At 44.3% G+C, this 19,272-nt stretch overlaps 1 pseudogene; it reads left to right on the top strand.

Moving 5' to 3' along the window:
* The first annotated feature begins 18,372 nt into the window (after positions 1-18,372).
* LOC134896498 (5S ribosomal RNA) lies at positions 18,373-18,494 on the top strand (annotated as a pseudogene).
* The last annotated feature ends 778 nt before the right edge of the window (positions 18,495-19,272 follow it).

The following is a 19,272-nucleotide window of genomic DNA, read 5'->3' as shown; positions in this document are numbered from 1 at the left end:
AATGGATAAGCGTCACTGATAATCGCCTAGATTTTGACCTATATTGGATGAGAGAGTGTGTAATGAAAGAGTGTATATATATATATATATATATATATATATATATGGGACAAGATACAGTCCCAAAAGAAATATAGAAAATTGATGCACTAGAAGAATATAGAGAACAAGAAAATAGGATTTTAATACCTACCGGTAAATCCTTTTCTCCTAGTCCGTAGAGGATGCTGGGGTCCACTTCAGTACCATGGGGTATAGACGGTTCCGCAGGAGCCATGGGCACTTTAAGACTTTTCAAGGGTGTGAACTGGCTCCTCCCTCTATGCCCCTCCTCCAGACCTCAGTTATAGGAACTGTGCCCAGGGAGACGGACATTTCGAGGAAAGGATTTACTTTTATAGTAATGGTGAGATTCATACCAGCTCACACCTCAACCATGCCGCACAACATGGCATTCAATATGACACACGCCAACAGGTATGAACCATTTACAGCAACATGCTGAAAACAAATGAAACAAAGCTTGTGTAACTATAAAGAACAAACTGCAGGTAATGTACGCACTGGGTCGGGTGCCCAGCATCCTCTACGGACTAGGAGAAAAGGATTTACTGGTAGGTATTAAAATCCTATTTTCTCATAAGTCCTAGAGGATGCTGGGGTCCACTTCAGTACCATGGGGTTATACCAAAGCTCCAGTACGGGCGGGAGCGTGCGGATGACCCTGCAGCACCGACTGACCAAACATGAGGTCCTCATCGGCCAAAGTGTCAAACTTATAAAATTTAGCAGGTGTGTTTGACCCTGACCAAGTAGTTGCTCGGCAAAGATGTAAAGCCGAGACACCCCGGGCAGCTGCCCAGGATGAACCCACTTTCCTAGTAGAATGGGCCTTCACCGACTTCGGTACAGGCAAGCCTGCCGTAGAATGAGCGTGCTGAATTGTCCCTCTGATCCAGTGCGCAATAGTCTGCTTAGAAGCAAGACACCCAATCTTGCTGGGAGCATACAGGACAAACAGAGCCTCTGTTTTCCATAACCGAGCTGTTCTTGCGATCTAAATCTTCAAAGCTCTAACCACATCTAGAGACTGTGACTCAGTGAAAGTGTCAGTAGCTATTGGCACCACAATAGGTTAATTTATGTGGAAGGACGCAATCACCTTTGGAAGAAATTGTTGACGAGTTCTTAACTCTGCCCTATCTTCATGGAAGATCAGGTAAGGGCTCTTGTGAGACAAGGTCCCCAACTCAGACACCCGCCTTACGGATGCCAAGGCCAAAAGCATCACCACTTTCCAAGTGAGAAACATCAATTCTATCTCCTGTAGAGGTTCAAACCAATCTGATTGAAGGATCTGCAACACCACATTAAGGTCCCATGGTGCCACTGGAGGCACAAATGGAGGCTTGATGTGCAGAACCCCTTTCACGAACGTCTGAACTTCTGGAAAGGGGGCCAATTGTTTTTGAAAGAAAACTGATAAGGCCGAAATCTGGACCTTGATTGACCCCAATCTAAGGCCCGCATCCACACCAGCCTGCAGAAAATGGAGAAAACGTCCCAACTCAAACTCTGCCGTAGGAGCCTTCTTGGATTCACACCAAGACACATATTTTCTCCAAATACGGTGGTAATGTTTAGACGTTACTCCTTTCCTGGCCTGAATAAGAGTGGGGATGACTTCCTTGGGAATACCCTTTCGGGCTAGGATCCGGCGCTCAACAGCCATGCCGTCAAACGTAGCCACGGTAAGTCTTGATACACACACGGCCCCTGCTGTAGTAAGTCCTCTCAAGGAGGAAGAGGCCGAGGATCTTCTATGAGCAACTCCTGAAGATCTGGATACCAAGTCCTCCTTGGCCAGTCTGGGGCAATGAAGATTGCTTGAACTCTTGTTCTTCTTATTATTTTGAGAACTTTTGGAATCAGTGGAAGTGGAGGGAAAACATATACTGACCGAAACACCCACTGGGTCACCATTGCATCCACTGCTATTGCTTGAGGGTCTCTCGACCTGAAACAATATCTCTGAAGCTTCTTGTTTAGACGAGATGCCATCATGTCTACTTGAGGAACTCCCCAAAGACTTGTCACCTCTGTGAAGACTTCTTGGTGGAGGCCCCACTCTACTGGATGGAGATCGTGTCTGCTGAGGAAGTCTGCTTCCCAGTTGTCCACTCCCGGAATGAAAATTGCTGACAGAGCTCTGACATGTCTTTCTGCCCAGAGGAGAATCCTTGTCACCTCTGCCATTGCCGCTCTGCTTTTCGTTCCGCCTTGCCTGTTTATGTACGCGACTGCTGTTACATTGTCCGACTGGATCTGCACGGGATGATCTTGCAGAAGATGTACCGCTTGTAGAAGGCCGTTGTAAATGGCTCTCAATTCCATAACGTTTATGTGAAGGCAGGCTTCCTGACTTGACCATTTTCCTTGGAAGCTTTCCCCCTGTGTGACAGCTCCCCAGCCTTGGAGACTTGCATCCGTGGTTATTAGGACCCAGTCGTGAATCCCAAACCTGCATCCCTCCAGTAGGTGAGAACTGTGTAGCCACCACAGGAGCGAAATCCTGGCTTTGGGGGACAGGATTATTCTGGTGCATGTGTAGGTGGGATCCGGACAGCTTGTCCACCAGGTCCCACTGGAATACTCTGGCATGAAATCGGCCAAACTGTATGGCCTCGTAGGCCGCTACCATTTTCCCCAACAACCGAATGCATTGATGGATCGACACGCTTGTTGGTTTCAATATTTGTTTGACCATTTTCTGGATTTCCAGAGCCTTTTCCACTGGAGGAACTACTCTCCATACCTCTGTGTCCAGAATCATCCCTAAAAAGGACAATCTTGTCGTCGGTTCCAACTGCGACTTTGGAAAATTGATGATCCAACCGTGTTGTTGGAGTATTGACAGGGAGAGTGCGATGTTCTGCACCAACTGTTCCCTGGATCTCGCTTTTATCAGGAGATCGTCCAGATAAGGAATTATATTGACTCCTTTTTGACGAAGGAGGACCATCATCTGCGCCATCACCTTGGTGAATACCCCCGGTGCTGTGGACAGTCCGAACGGCAACGTCTGGAACTGGTAATGGCAATCCTGTACTGCGAATCTCAGATAAGCTTGGTGAGGAGAATAAATGGGAACATGCAAGTAAGCATCCTTTATGTCTACTGACACCATGAAGTCCCCCTCCTCCAGACTGGAAATCAATACCCTCAGGGATGCCATCTTGAACTTGAACCTTTTCAGGTAGAGATTCAGATTTTTCAGGTTTAAAATCGGTCTGACCGAGCCGTCCGGCTTCGGAAACTACAAAGAGTCTTGAATAAAAACCTTCTCCTTGCTGTGACAAGGGTACCAGGACAATAACCTGATCCTGACATAATTTTTAAATTGCTGTTGTTACTGCCTCTCTTTCTGGAAGAGAAGCTGGCAAGGTCGATTTGAAAAATCGGCATGGGGGGACGTCTTGAAACTCTAGTTTGTACCCATGGGACACAATTTGTAAGACCCATGGGTCCAGGCCAAATTGAATCCAGATTTGACTGAAAAGTTTCAGACGTGCTCCCACCCGAGCGGACTCCCGCAAGGGAGCCCCAGCATCATGCTGCAGATTTGGCAGAAGCAGGGGTGGACTTCTGCTCCTGCAATCCGGGAGACGCTGCGGATTTCTTTCCTTTTCCCATTCCCCTACCTGCAAAAAAGGGGGAACCTTTGGCCTTTTTGTATTTGTTGGGCCGAAAGGACTGCATGTGAGAATGATGCGTCTTTTTCGCCGGTGTAGGAGCATAAGGCAAGAATGTCAACTTACCTGCGGTAGCTGCCAAGACTAACGCATCCAGCCCATCACCAAACAAGGCCTGACCTTTATACGGGAGAGCCTCCATATTTCTTTTGGAATCTGCATCAGCATTCCACTGGCGAATCCACAACGCCCTCCGAGCCGATACTGCCATGGTAGCGGTTTTTGATTCCAAGAGACCAATATATTTCATGGTTTCTAGTATGTACGCAGCAGCGTCTTTGATATGACCTAACGTTAGGAGTATCTCGTCTCCATCTATTGTGTCAATGTCAAGTTTCCTGACCACTTCTCAATAGCACTACTCACCCATGCACAGACAATGGTAGGCTTGAGTAGTGACCCATTGGCCACATCAATAGATCACCTCACTCACTTGCGCCTGTCGGCTCCTTAAGTGAAGTCATTCCAGGCGCAGGGAGAAACACCTATTCTCTTTTATGACAGGGCCCTGTCTAAAATGCGGGGTGACTCCCACCTTTTGGAAAAAGGTAAGCTGCCTGAATTCCTTTTGGGAATCTGAAATTTCTTTTCAGGTTAAATCAGACTCCCTCCAAGAGACTGTTCAACTCCTGAGGTGGAGGGAAAATTACATTACTTCTTTACTAAAGTAAACCCTCTCCTTGTGGTAAAAGAGGGGGATTCGTAACTTCTAACACCACCTTTATAGCTAAAACATGTTTTGAATGCTTTTTTGCTAACTTAGGACCTATTCCCCTGGAATCACTAGTGTCGACACAGGAATCAGAGTCCGTGTGGGTATCAGTTTGTACTACTTGTGCAAATTTGTATGTGACCCAGAGTGGTCCCTGTGGATGAAAGGCAGAACTATTAAAAATCACATCTTCAACAGATTATTTTCCGTTTTCTGTACGAGATTCAGTCCAACCTCTTACTGATATGATTCACACTGTCATGTAACCTTTCACCCAGTCAGGCTCTTGGTGTCATATTACACCTCTGTGTCCCTAACATGTCTCCCACAGAGGAAGAGTTCCCTGCCACAGACATGTCACACACGTGCACAACCAGACCGCAGACACTCCGGGACTTATAGGGGACAGATCCATAGTAAAATCTGTCAGAGGGACACAGATAGGATTTGCCAGCTCACAACCCAGCACCAGTAACACAATGTCTGTGAACACAAAATGCCCACTGACATGCAGCGCTTTTATAATGTTAATCACACAATTATATAGCACCAAATTCACTGTGGCCCCCCCTGTTTTGCACCCTGATACTTGTTCAGCAGTGGAGGAGGACCAGCGTTCTTCTCTGCAGTCTGGAAGAGAGAAAATTGCACTGAGCAGTGTGCTGGCTGACTGAGGAGGAAGCTCCACTCTTCAATGGCGTGTTTCTCCTCAGCTTTTATGAGGTAATTTTTTAAACTGGCGGTGATAGGACTGTGCCTCAGCAACTTCTGCCCCTTATTTATGCCAGTTTCCATAGGTTTCATGCTGCCCAGGGTGCCCCCCCCGCGCCCTGCACCCTGCAGTGCCTGTGTATGTGTGGGCAACATGGCGTGCTGCGCTCCCGCCAGCCGCGCGGTACCTTTAGCCATCACTTTCTTGATTGAAGATCTGTCTTCTAACACTCACCTGTCTTCTGACTTCTGGCTCTGTGAGGGGGGTGACGGCGTGCTGTGGGAGTGAGCATCTAGGCACGGATAGCGTTCAGTTCCCTTCAGGAGCTAATGGTGTCCTGTCAGCCAGAAGCAGAGCCATGAAACTCTTTAGGAAGTTGGTTCCTACTTCTGCCCCCTCAGTCCCACGAAGCAGGGAGACTGTTGCCAGCAGTTCTCCCTGAAAATAAAAAACCTAACATAAGTCTTTTCAGAGAAACTCAGTAGAGCTCCTCTGGAGTGCATCCAGTCTGCTTGGACACATTTCCAAAACTGAGGTCTGGAGGAGGGGCATAGAGGGAGGAGCCAGTTCACACCCTTGAAAAGTCTTAAAGTGCCCATGGCTCCTGCGGAACCATCTATACCCCATGGTAATGAAGTGGACCCAGCATCCTCTAGGACGTATGAGAAATAGGAAAAGTGAGAAAAAGATGAGTATTACACTTCTGCTGTCCAATGGGAAGTCTCTGTTGTTTGCATCAGCATTGCAGAGCACAACCATATATTGGATGAGAGAGTGTGAAATTAAAGAAATATGGAGAAAAGTATAAAATAGGCAGAAAAGTACAAAAAAAGTACAGTACAAGTAGTCTTATTGGAAATTGTCCAAAACCATAGGATTACATAAAATCTTGATGAGGGTTAGCCAAAATATATGGTCAAGGGCTAGAAAAATATATGTATGTGAATCACAAAGTGTGATTATCACCTGTTTCGCAGGTAAAGGACAATAATTTAAGTGTTCAATGAATTGAACAGTCAGAAAAATTCCAGGTAATTTACATAAATGTTTGCCAAAAGAAATAATCAAGGACTGAAAAGTAAATTTTTTAATAACTCATAAAAAAAGTGTGGTTATCACCTGTTTAACAAGCAAGAGACAGTAATTGTGGTATTTCAAGGGATATCACCCAGCTTTAATTCTCTCCTATAAATAGCTTGCCTACTATGATAGTAAGTCAAAAAGAACAGTATATCAGTCAATTTTTTAATAACTCGCAAAAAAAGTGTGGTTGGCACCTGTTTCATCAGCCGACGGCTGCTTATACTCCAGCATTTGCAGGTGTGCGTCCGATCAGACACTCAGGTGTGCGTCCGGACAATATCATTCCTCACATTTTAGTAGCTGGATAACAACTGATAGAGTTATATGGATTCCATAAATTTATTTCATGCATAACCAGGTAGTGGGACAACAATGTCTATTTGAGAGTATAACACACGGACATAAGGCGTTGAACTATTTCAGTGGGGACTGTGACTGCTACCAGGGATTTGGGTGGTATATTATACATTACCAGCAGAATATCAGGCATACCTGTTGATATATATTTTGTTTTCAGATTTTCTAAAGTACTTGTCAGTTCTGATTAAATAAACTCATCAGGACTTATTTCAAATGCACTATTTCCTTTCTGCGACTCAATTATATAATTAAGTATTCTTACTTTTGGATAAACCTATCTGTGATTAAACCTGGTTTCTTCCAGTTATACTTTTGTGACAGAGAGGCTTATATAACAGGCTGGTTATATTTATACATCGTTCCCATTGCAACCTAATCACGTATGTTGCTCTTTGTATGTGACTGATACAATTGCTCTTTTCCTTGAAGAATTTGCAACAGTTTCACCTTTGGGATACATAGTCTGCTGATGTGGTATTACTGCAGACAAAGTATCATTTATTATGCAATATACTGTACTGTAAGGTTGAAAGTGCATTTTCCTAGGGCTGATAAACCATCTGCATTTTTTGCTTATAATGAACAGTCCTAATTAGCACTCTGAGTTGAAGAATCTGATATTTATATGATTTATAGCAGGGCTGGCCAAACCGGTCCTCGAGATCTACCAACAGTTCATGTTTTCTAGGCCTCCTGTAGATCTGTAGAATTGTCAGTTAGGAATGAATGCAGCACATCTTAATTAGTAATTACTACACCTGTGCACCATCTAGGTGGTCTGGAAAATGTGTACTGTTGGTAGATCTCGAGGACTGGTTTGGCCAGCCCTGATATATAGCCTGTTCTTTTTTACTTACTATCATAGAAGGCAAGCTATTTATAGGAGAGAATTAAAGCTGGGTGATGTCCCTTGAAATACCACAATTACTGTCTCTTGCTTGTTAAACAGGTGATAACCACACTTTTTTTTGTGAGTTATTAAAAAATAGACTTTTCAGTCCTTGATTATTTCTTTTGGCAAACATTTATGTAAATTACCTGGAATTTTTCTGACTATTTGATTCACTGAACACTAAAATTAGTGTCCTTTACCTGCGAAACAGGGGATAATCACACTTTGTGATTCACAAACATATATTTTTCTAGCCCTTGACCATGTATTTTGGCTAACCCTCATCAAGATTTTATGAAATCCTATGGTTTTGGGCAATTTCCAATAAGACTACTTGTACTGTACTTTTTTTGTACTTTTCTGCCTAATTTATACTTTTCTCCATATTTCTTTAATTTCACACTCTTATCCAATATATGGTTGTGCTCTGCAATGTTGTTGCAAACAACAGAGATTTCCCATTGGACAGCAGAAGTCATCTTTTTTCTCACTTTTCCTATTTCTTGTCCTCTATATTTTTCTAGTGCTTCAATTCTCTATATTTCTTTTGAGACTGTATCTTGTCCCGCATATATATCGACTTCGACTTCCTTAATAAAATTAATAATACACGATAGGAAACAAGAATTGGAACGTTTAGAGGGGGAAATCGTGAATTTTAAATCACTGATCCATCCCTTTGTGGATTTACAAGAGTACAAAGACTTAGAAAAACGTATAGAACTCTCACTTAAAAAGAATGAGAAGTTACTCATTGAACGCAAAGTACGGAAGTTTAATAGAGATAGGAAGAGAGACAGTGTAGAGCAAGAAGATTCGGACCAGGAGTTTCTAGAGGAAGAAGAGATTATTGACCATCCATTACCTTCCACTCCTCCATCCACTAAGAATAGAAATAAAAGAATTCCACTTCAAAGGAAAAACCAAGATGGAAAGAAAGAAAGGAATAATAAGGGTAGATTCAAAGAAGACTATACAGATCCTGCATTATTGCCGCTCACAAGGAGACACAAGGAACATACACAGCATGTAGAAAAAGAACGGAGGACAGTGAGCTACCAGGATGATGATAGGGAGAGTCAAGATACAAGATGGCGATTAGCACCTCCCAGAAATAGACACCAAAGGGGAGACCCTAATTCCTTTAGTCCAGATGTGAGGTTACAGAATAGATATAAGGATCTGGAGAATGATAGCAATCCCCCCTCCCCTTCTTTTTTATCCAGGAGGAGAAAACAATACCCCAGAAGATAAGAAATAGAGGATGTAGAGGGGGAAAGAAAAATAAACTGGCAAAAAAGAAATTAAAAAAGAAAGGAATTAGGAAACAGTCCAAAAGAAAGGAAAAATTAGACATAATAACAACTCAGACGAGTGATGATAACAACAAAGGGAAAATTTTAATTTTCAATTTGACAGATCATCTATTAGTTAGGGAAGAGATCTCACTTCTAGAAAAAGGACTTAAATTCGCCCCATCTATACCCTTGAATAAGTTTAGCACCTTTATAGACTTGCAAAAGTTTATAAGGAAGCTCACCTTAAAAAAAAAATTTTTGAATAAGGAAACAGCCAGTTTGGAGAAGGTGGAGGAAACTCCATTTAAACCCAAGTCCACTTTCAACCCCACCTTTTTGAGGGGGAATTTCCTAGAGACTGTTAGGGTCTCCTGCCCTGTGCTGCCACGTCGTCATGGCAACCGGGAGACAAGTGCTAGCGGAGTGACCTGAGCGCAGCTGATACTCCGGTTCGGGTCTTTTGCTGTGCAGTGGTTATAGGCTCTGTGCATGGCAGGGGATCCGGTGCTGGTTTTTGTGCTCACAGTCTGTGAGGTCTGAGTGGGGCGTGGACAGCACCTGCTTTATAAGGCCTCTTCTCAGGGTAAGCAGATGCTGCTGAATCTTTGTTGGTTAGTCAGTTTCTGAAAGTTAGCCAGTACTGTGTAGCTTTGTATTTGTTTGTTGCTTACTGCAAATAGGCCTGGGGATTTGGTATTACACTCTGCCAATCCAGACCTAGCAGTAAGACTGGAGTCAGTCGTTTAGCTTGCTGGGGTTCTGTTACTACTCTGTGAACTTAGCAAGTTTGCGGCTGTATTCTAAGACTTGCCTGTCTAATCCTGTCTCACTTTGCTAGGTGTCAGGGGTCAGTTTAGTGGCAGTAAGCTGAACCTGTGCACTGCAAGTGAGAATTAGGATTGTGGAGACTCTCCTTGTGTCTATCATTCCATCTCTGACCAAGGAGTTTACTGCCACACCCGTTGGTAACCCTTTAGGGTTTTGCTGTTGCCCTTAGCAACAGCATTTCGGGTTCTCTACGTATTAAAACACAACATCTTGCTTTTCTCATCTGAGCAGTTCTAATACAAGGGAGATACCCAGTTCCTTAGCCTCTGGGCTTCTCTGTTCACTTTGTGTGTATTTTGTTACCCTATCACCTTCTGTGTACGTTATGTCATATTCCCCAGTCTGTATGTAAGTCCATTTGTTTTGCATAACAGTTCAAACACCAGTACATTCCTGCAGGCACTGGAGTGCATAACAGTCCTGACACCAGTACTTTCCTGCAGGCACTGGTGTGCATAACATATTCAGCAGCCTAATACTCCTGTTGAAATTTTGTGGGAATATGGAGCATACCCCTCAAAATACGTTGCAACAGGTGGTCGATCAGGTGCAGGTCCTGACTCGACAATTTAATGATTTGTCCATTAAAATGCACACCTCCCAGGCTGCTGGCGGAGCTCCCGCAGCAGCAGCACCTGCAGGGGTTAAGGAGCCGAAAGTAAATCTCCCGGATCGTTTTTCTGGAGATCGCTCGCAGTTCTTTTGTTTCAAGGAGAGCTGCAAGCTATACTTCCGGCTTAGGCCTCAGTCTTCTGGGTCGGAGATTCAGCGGGTGGGCATAGTGATTTCCTTGCTACAAGGAGACCCACAGGTCTGGGCATATGGGTTGCAGCCTGACTGTCCGTCGCTTAAAAGTGTTGATGCTTTTTTTACGGCACTGGGCATGTTGTATGATGACCCTGACAAGACGGCCTCAGCCGAGGCTCAGATTTCGATCCTTAAGCAAGGGCGAAGGCCAGTTGAGGTTTACTGTACGGAGTTTCGGAGGTTGGCCCATGATACCCAGTGGAATGACCTAGCCCTGAGACACCAGTACCGAAGAGGTCTTTCTAACCAGATAAAGGACCAACTGGTACAATATCCCTTGCCTGATAGCTTGGATCAGCTCATGCAGTTATCCATCCGGGTGGATAGACGGCTGAGAGAGCGTAGGCTTGAAAGGGAGACTGAGATTTCCTTCCTTCCCAAGGGATCCTCAGACTCTGAGGAATTTTCCGAGGAGCCTATGCAGATTGGGGCTACCCGCCTCTCCTCGCGTGAGAAGACGCGGAGGAGACAGCAGGGGTTGTGTTTGTACTGTGGGAATAAAGGTCATGTGGTAGTATCATGCCCAGAAAAGCCGGAAAACTTCAGGGCCTGAGGGTGATGGGAAATATCCTGTCAGGCCAGAAGTCAGAATTTCCCAAGAAGACTTTTATCATTCCGGTGACCTTGAAGATCCTCGGTCAAACTGTCAAGACTGAGGCCTTTGTGGACAGTGGGGCCGACGGGGTTTTTATGGACCGCCAATTCGCCCTGACACACTCTGTTCCCTTAGTACCCTTGGCATCGGAAATTGAGATTTGTGGGTTAAACGGGGAACCATTATCCCAAGGTAAAATTACCTCTTGCACTAGCCAGATTTCTTTGTTTATTGGAGCCACACACTCTGAAAAATTGTCCTTTTATGTGACTGTCTGTACTTTTGCCCCATTGGTGTTGGGGTTACCCTGGTTAAGGGCCCACAATCCTCAATTTGACTGGGTCTCTGGGGAGATTCTTAGTTGGGGTACTGATTGTTTCAGGAGTTGCTTGAGCCTTCCAGTCAGGCTCTCGCAGCTAAGTTTGCCAGGATTGCCAGGGTGTTATGCAGATTTTGCGGACGTGTTCTCCAAAAAAGTTGCAGAGGTACTACCTCCCCATCGCCCCTATGACTGTGCCATTGATTTGTTGCCAAATGCTAAGCTTCCCAAGAGCAGGTTGTACTCCCTGTCACGTCCTGAGACTCAGGCTATGGCAGAGTACATTCAGGAGAACTTGGCTAAGGGATTTATCAGACCTTCACAGTCTCCAGTTGGGTCGGGGTTCTTCTTCGTGGGTAAAAAGGACGGTTCGTTGCGACCCTGCATCGACTTCAGGGAATTGAACCGTATCACGATTAAAAACTCATACCCACTGCCTCTCATTTCGGTCTTGTTTGACCAGCTTCGTACTGCCACCATTTTTTCTAAGATTGACCTACAATCTAATCCGAATAAGAGAGGGGGATGAATGGAAGACTGCCTTTAATACCCACTCAGGGCATTATGAATATTTGGTGATGCCTTTTGGGCTCTGTAATGCCCCGGCAGTCTTCCAGGATTTCATGAATGATGTGCTCAGGGAATATTTGGATAGATTCTTAGTTGTATACTTAGATGACATCCTAATCTTCTCCCATTCCCTGGAGGAACATCGGAAGCATGTACGCTTAGTCCTCCAGAAACTCAGAGACCACCGGCTTGGGGCGAAGCTGGAGAAGTGCGAATTTGAAGTTCAGCAAATCGCATTTCTAGGATATATTATCTCCCCAGAAGGTTTCCAAATGGAGGGTTCCAAGGTACAGGCAGTCCTGGATTGGGTGCAGCCCACTAGTTTGAAGGCGCTTCAGCGTTTCCTGGGCTTTGCGAATTTTTATAGACGATTTATCGCTGGATTTTCGTCTATAGTGGCGCCCTTGGTGGCACTCACTAAGAAAGGGGCGGATGTTGCTCACTGGTCTTGTGAGGCTAAAGCGGCTTTTGCCCGTCTCAAAAGGGCATTTGTTTCGGCCAAGGTGCTGCGACACCCAGATCCAGAGCGTCCTTTTGTGGTGGAGGTGGATGCCTCTGAGATGGGTATTGGGGCAGTGCTTTCTCAGATGGGAGTGTCTGATAATCGCCTTCATCCCTGTGCTTACTTTTCCCGTAAATTTTCGCCTGCCGAGATGAATTATGACGTGGGTAACCGGGAATTGTTGGCTATTAAGGATGCACTCGAGGAGTGGAGACACTGGCTTGAGGGGGCTAAGTTTGTGGTCTCAATTCTCACTGACCATAAGAATCTGGCATATTTAGAGTCAGCGAAGCGTCTCAATGCCAGGCAGGCACGATGGGCTTTGTTTTTTGCTCGCTTTAATTTTTTGATAACATATCGCCCTGGGTAAAAAAACATCAAGGCTGATGCGCTCTCGCGGAGTTTTGCTCCAATCCAGGAGACCACCGAGGAGCCGTTGCCCATTGTTTCCCCATCATGTATTAAAGTGGGCATTACCCAGGACCTCTTATCATTAGTCCTTAGAGCACAGGAGCAGGCTCCTCCAGACCTTCCGGTAGGTCTTTTGTTTGTGCCTCCTAGGTTAAGACAGCGAGTGTTCCTGGAATTCCATGCCAAGAAGTCTGCAGGTCACCCGGGTATTGCCAGAACTCGGGAGTTGCTATCTAGGGCGGTGTGGTGGCCCTCGGTGGCTAAGGATGTGGATCAGTGGGTTCGGGCATGTGACATCTGTGCCCGAAATAAGACTCCTAGAGGGGTTCCTGTTGGCCCATTACATCCACTCTCTATCCCATCTAAGCCATGGACCCACATTTCAATGGATTTTGTGGTGGACTTGCCCAAATCCTCGGGGATGACAGCCATCTGGGTTGTCGTTGACAGGTTTTCGAAGATGGCGCACTTCGTTCCACTGGTTGGGCTGCCATCGGCCAGACGCCTGTCTGAATTATTTATGCTGCATGTTGTGCGTCTCCACGGGTTGCCACTTGATGTGGTCTCTGACCGCGGATCCCAGTTTGTGGCCAAATTCTGGAGGGCATTTTGTTCCGATCTCCAGATTTCTGTCAGCTTGTCGTCGGGCTACCATCCGCAGTCTAATGGGCAGACTGAAAGGGTGAACCAGTCCTTGGAGCAGTTCCTCAGGTGTTATGTCTCCAAGTGTCAGACTGACTGGGTTGCTCATCTGTCCATGGCGGAGTTTGCCTATAACAACGCGGCTCACTCTGCTACAGGGATCTCTCCCTTCCTTTGTGTGTATGGGCATCATCCTAAGGCCAATTCTTTTGACCCCCTGGACTCCACGCCTGGTGGTTCCTCTGTGGTTTCGGTCCTTAGAGGTATTTGGCGGAAAGTGAAGAAAGCCCTTGTGTCTGTGTCATTAGTGACCAAAAGGGTTTTTGATAAGCGGAAAAGACCCTGCAGCTTCAAATTAGGAGACTTCGTCTGGTTGTCTACCAAGAATTTGAAGTTGAGACAGCCATCTCATAAGTTAGGCCCCCGGTTCATCGGCCCTTATAAGATCACCAGGGTTATCAATCCGGTGGCATTTCAGTTAGATCTGCCCCGTTCTTTGGGTATCAATAAAACATTTCATTGTTCCCTTTTAAAACGGGCGATTAGTAATCCTTCTTCCAGTGGAAGACCTTCCCCTCTTCTGATACGTGGCCAGAGGGAGTTTGTTGTTGAAAGGATTCTTGACTCCAAGGTGGTTCGGGGTCGGCTGTCATTTTTGGTGCACTGGAAGGGGTATGGCCCGGAGGAGCGGTCGTGGGTGCGCAGTTGTGATCTTCATGCCCCCAGACTGATACTCTCTTTCTTCTCGCAGTTCCCCGATAAACCCGGTGGTAGGGGTTCTTTGACCCCTCGTCAGAGGGGGGGTACTGTTAGGGTCTCCTGCCCTGTGCTGCCACGTCGTCATGGCAACCGGGAGACAAGTGCTAGCGGAGTGACCTGAGCGCAGCTGATACTCCGGTTCGGGTCTTTTGCTGTGCAGTGGTTATAGGCTCTGTTCATGGCAGGGGATCCGGTGCTGGTTTTTGTGCTCACAGTCTGTGAGGTCTGAGTGGGGCGTGGACAGCACCTGCTTTATAAGGCCTCTTCTCAGGGTAAGCAGATGCTGCTGAATCTTTGTTGGTTAGTCAGTTTCTGAAAGTTAGCCAGTACTGTGTAGCTTTGTATTTGTTTGTTGCTTACTGCAAATAGGCCTGGGGATTTGGTATTATACTCTGCCAATCCAGACCTAGCAGTAAGACTGGAGTCAGTCGTTTAGCTTGCTGGGGTTCTGTTACTACTCTGTGAACTTAGCAAGTTTGCGGCTGTATTCTAAGACTTGCCTGTCTAATCCTGTCTCACTTTGCTAGGTGTCAGGGGTCAGTTTAGTGGCAGTAAGCTGAACCTGTGCACTGCAAGTGAGAATTAGGATTGTGGAGACTCTCCTTGTGTCTATCATTCCATCTCTGACCAAGGAGTTTACTGCCACACCCGTTGGTAACCCTTTAGGGTTTTGCTGTTGCCCTTAGCAACAGCATTTCGGGTTCTCTACGTATTAAAACACAACATCTTGCTTTTCTCATCTGAGCAGTTCTAATACAAGGGAGATACCCAGTTCCTTAGCCTCTGGGCTTCTCTGTTCACTTTGTGTGTATTTTGTTACCCTATCACCTTCTGTGTACGTTATGTCATATTCCCCAGTCTGTCTGTAAGTCCATTTGTTTTGCATAACAGTTCAAACACCAGTACATTCCTGCAGGCACTGGAGTGCATAACAGTCCTGACACCAGTACTTTCCTGCAGGCACTGGTGTGCATAACAGAGACATTTTCAAGGTTGGTTGCAGACGATATCAATGAGATGGAGAAGAAACTACCAAAATACAACCTAACATTTAAAGAACGTCAAGCTTTGAAAAGATTACGGGAATGTGAAGATCTCATCATAAAACCGTCAGATAAAGTGGGGGGAATTGTCCTTATGACGAGGGACAATTATAACAAGGAGGTCCTCCGACAGTTGAATGATGGGTGCACCTATCATAAGCTGAAATCAGATCCCACAGAGAATATTTCACATAAGCTTGAAAATATTGTGAGAGAATATTCTTCAACCGGAACCCTGACGGAAAAAGAACAAAAGTTTCTGCTGACTGAAGAACCAGTTATCCCTGTCCTAAACGTCTTGCCTAAAATCCACAAGGATCCCAAAAATCCTCCAGGAAGACCGATAGTCTCTGGTATCGGATCAGTTACTTCGAATCTATCGGAATTCCTGGACTATTATCTGCAACCCTTAGTTAGCAAATACCCTTCACATCTCAAAGATACTCGAGATCTCCTGAATATACTAGAGGACATCCAATGGGAAGAAGACTACATCATGGTAGGGGCAGACGTACGCTCTCTCTATACTATCATTGAGCACCAAAAGGGACTAGAAGCAGTGACCAAAACCCTACAGGATAGTGGATTGAATGGACATCTACAGGAGTTTATTAAGAAGGGTGTGTCTTTCATTTTAGAAAATAATTACTTTTCATTTGATGGTATCTTTTACCTTCAAGATGTCGGTACCGCCATGGGCACCAGGTTCGCTCCGAGTTATGCTAATATTTTTATGGGGCAATGGGAGGATGTAACCATCTGGAACCATTGTCCCTTTGGAGCGAACCTGGTGTCCTGGAAGAGATACATAGACGACATCTTTTTTATTTGGAAGGGAAGCAAGGATTCTTTGAAACAATTTTTTTAACTGCCTCAATTGTAATACAGACAACATCTTTTTAACATTTGAAAGTAGCAAAAAAATTATTAACTTTTTAGACGTAACCATTTTTATTGAAAATAACAAAATTGAAACTAAAACCTTCGTTAAGCCGACTGACTCAGGGGCTTACATCAATGCCACCAGTTGCCACCACTCTAATTGGTTAAATTCTATCCCGGATAGCCAGTTTACGTGCTTGAAACGCAACTGTACCAATTCGGCACTATATGAGACTCAAGCAGAAGAGATGAAGACAAAATTCGAAGTTTCGCGGTACTCAACTGAAAAGATAGAAAGCGCTCGAATGAAAGTGGCAAAGCTTGACCGCAAAGACCTCTTACAACCAAAGAAGAAAGAGGAAAGAGAAAAAGGGTCACATTATGACTGGGCCTTTATTACTTCATTTAATAGTCAGCATAGAACCCTAGAGAAGTCCCTGAACAAACATTGGGGGATCCTAAGGAAAGATCCTGTCATTGGTTCACTATTACCAGAAAGACCCAAGTGCATTTTTAGGAGGGCCCCCAACCTAAAAACAAATCTCGTAAAGAGTGCATTACCCGCTAAGAAACCTATGAGTACTGTAAAATCAAAAGGTTTCTTCCGATGTGGACTATGCATCGGTTGCAAGAATATATCAAGCAACAGTGGGAAAATAACAGAGGTAGTAATTAATGACACTAACTGCAAAATAACAGATTTTGTAACTTGTAATACTGCCAACGTTATTTACGCAATTGAATGCACATGCAATTTATGGTATATAGGCCGAACTTCGAGACCCCTTAAAATCAGGATCAGTGAGCACCTTAGAAACATTAAGAAAGCACTGACGACCCATGCGTTGTCTGAACATTTTAGGGTTCATCATAAATGTAGTATAACGGGGATTAAGCGATTCTGCGGAATCAAACATGTAAAAAACCACTGGAGAAAAAAAAGATTTAGCAAGTCAGTTAGCCAGAGCAGAAATGCAAGCTATTTACGAACTAGGCACTTTAAAGCCAGGCGGCCTAAATGCCGACTTTGAAATTAAATGGTTTTTAAATTAAAGTCTTCTTGCTGCTAATTGTTGGTTTAGAATGTTTTGTTTTTGTGTATATTTTAAAATATCTTAAAACCATTTTTAGATTATGTCTCCATGACAACAAGCCAGCCCGCCCCGGAATGTCCCCGGAAGTGACGCGACGCTTCGGGATTTTCGTGTGGTTTTATTTTCTATTAAAAACACTATTACAACTTGGGCAAAGTTATTTGAGACTGAGAGAGTGGAAGAATTGCTGAAAACACTACACTGGTAAACGGGCCCGCGATAATGTGCGGGGACCCGTCATCACCATGGCAACCCGCTCCACCGGAAGTGACGTAGCGGGAGCACTGCGCGCGGCCGAAGGACGCTGGGACTTGTAGGAAACTGATGTCCATGTGTGTACAGCGTTACCGGAAGTGACGTAGCGGGAACACCGTGCGCGGCCGGAGGATGCTGGGACTTGTAGGAAAATTATGTCTAGATACAGACCAGCTGCGCACAGAGACAACCCATTGGATATGGACAGTTTAAATAACGCCAGGAATAGGAGTAAGGCATACTGACACCTTGATAAAGACCCCAGTAGGGGAGGAAACGCGTTGGTGAAGGAGGCATCTCAGCTCTAATACTCTGAAGGAGAACCTGAATAGAAACAGCATTTGGGACAATTATGAGTGACCTTTTGGGAATTTTCACCATACCTATATGCTGATTTTGAACTGTCTAAACCACAGTTCCATCAAATCTGGTAAACCTCCATTGTATCTACTCTGACTGAGAAGCTTACCTGTCAATTATGCCTTTTGCACAGATCGCTGGATTTTATTGTTTTTATGTTGTTTGCTATTAAAAAACTGTATTACACTATATTCTCTTTCCTACCTCTTTGTTTTATATGCAAAATGATGGAGATGGTCTGAAAAGAATAAGTGAACCTTTGAACAAAACAGAAGCGCTGGTTAAGTGGTTTTCTTAATTTTTTGTTTATGTTTGCACTATTGGTGAGGGGTTAAGGACACCTCTAGAAGTTAACCAGTGACAGGCTGCTTCTTGCGCACGACAAAATTCTTTCATTTTTCTTTATATATATATATATATATATATATATTCATTACACACTCTCTCATCCAATACAGGTCAATATATAGGCAATTATCAGTGACGCTTATCCATTATCTACAGTCACACCACACTGGATAATATGCCCGATCCCATTTGATCTTGGAAGCCAAGCAGTGTTGGGCCTGATCAGTACCAGAAAGGGGGGCCTTCTGGGAATATTGGGTACTGTAGAACCACATATAGGCTGAACTATCAATATACCTGGGAAAGCAGAAGTGTACTATACTTTTTTCAATACCAAACAAATTAGGCATATGACACACTCTCATTGCTCATTTGATGGCAACAGATGAGCAAAAGCAGAAGTCTCTGGTATTCTGTCTTTCTGATTTCTAAATTCCATTTTGTTCTTCAATATCAATTCACACAAACCTCACCTCTAATATATATCAACACAGAAATCAATACGAATAGGTACCAATAGCATAAGAACTGCTGATTTGTGAGAAGAACAGCCCCATGCTTTGTTCTTTGCATGTGATATTTCAGTGAATTTCATACTTTAAGGATAAAAGAACAAAACAAAAGAGATTGTCGCTCTGATTAACATTACCTTGATCATTATTTACTCGAAAGATGTTTTCTTCATGTTATGATACACATTATGGTGCAACATACACGATATTGACTGTATATATTAATAACCATAGGAAGAAACACTGGGAGTCACTTATTTAATAATATTTTATTATGTTTTTTGATCGTTCTGAAATTTGAAACAAGACAGCATTAAATTTAGTTTTATTATATTTTCTATCAACAATAAACTTTTTTTCATCATATTACGATCAAAGTGTGCCCCAGAAAGCCCAAACAGTTTTTTTTGCCTCCAAGCAAAACCCCCACAAGTAACAGCATAAGCTATCACTCAGCTTCCAGCTCTTTGGCTCCGATAAGAGTCCATTCTGGCTGTGTGCCAGCCACAGATTTTTTATTAAATTTGCCTGAACAT

This window comes from Pseudophryne corroboree, chromosome 3, assembly GCF_028390025.1.
Source record: "Pseudophryne corroboree isolate aPseCor3 chromosome 3, aPseCor3.hap2, whole genome shotgun sequence".
In the NCBI taxonomy this organism is placed as follows: Eukaryota; Metazoa; Chordata; class Amphibia; order Anura; family Myobatrachidae; genus Pseudophryne; species Pseudophryne corroboree.
The sequence above is the reverse complement of the archived record's forward strand: the minus strand, read 5'-3'. Positions and strand labels throughout refer to the sequence as shown.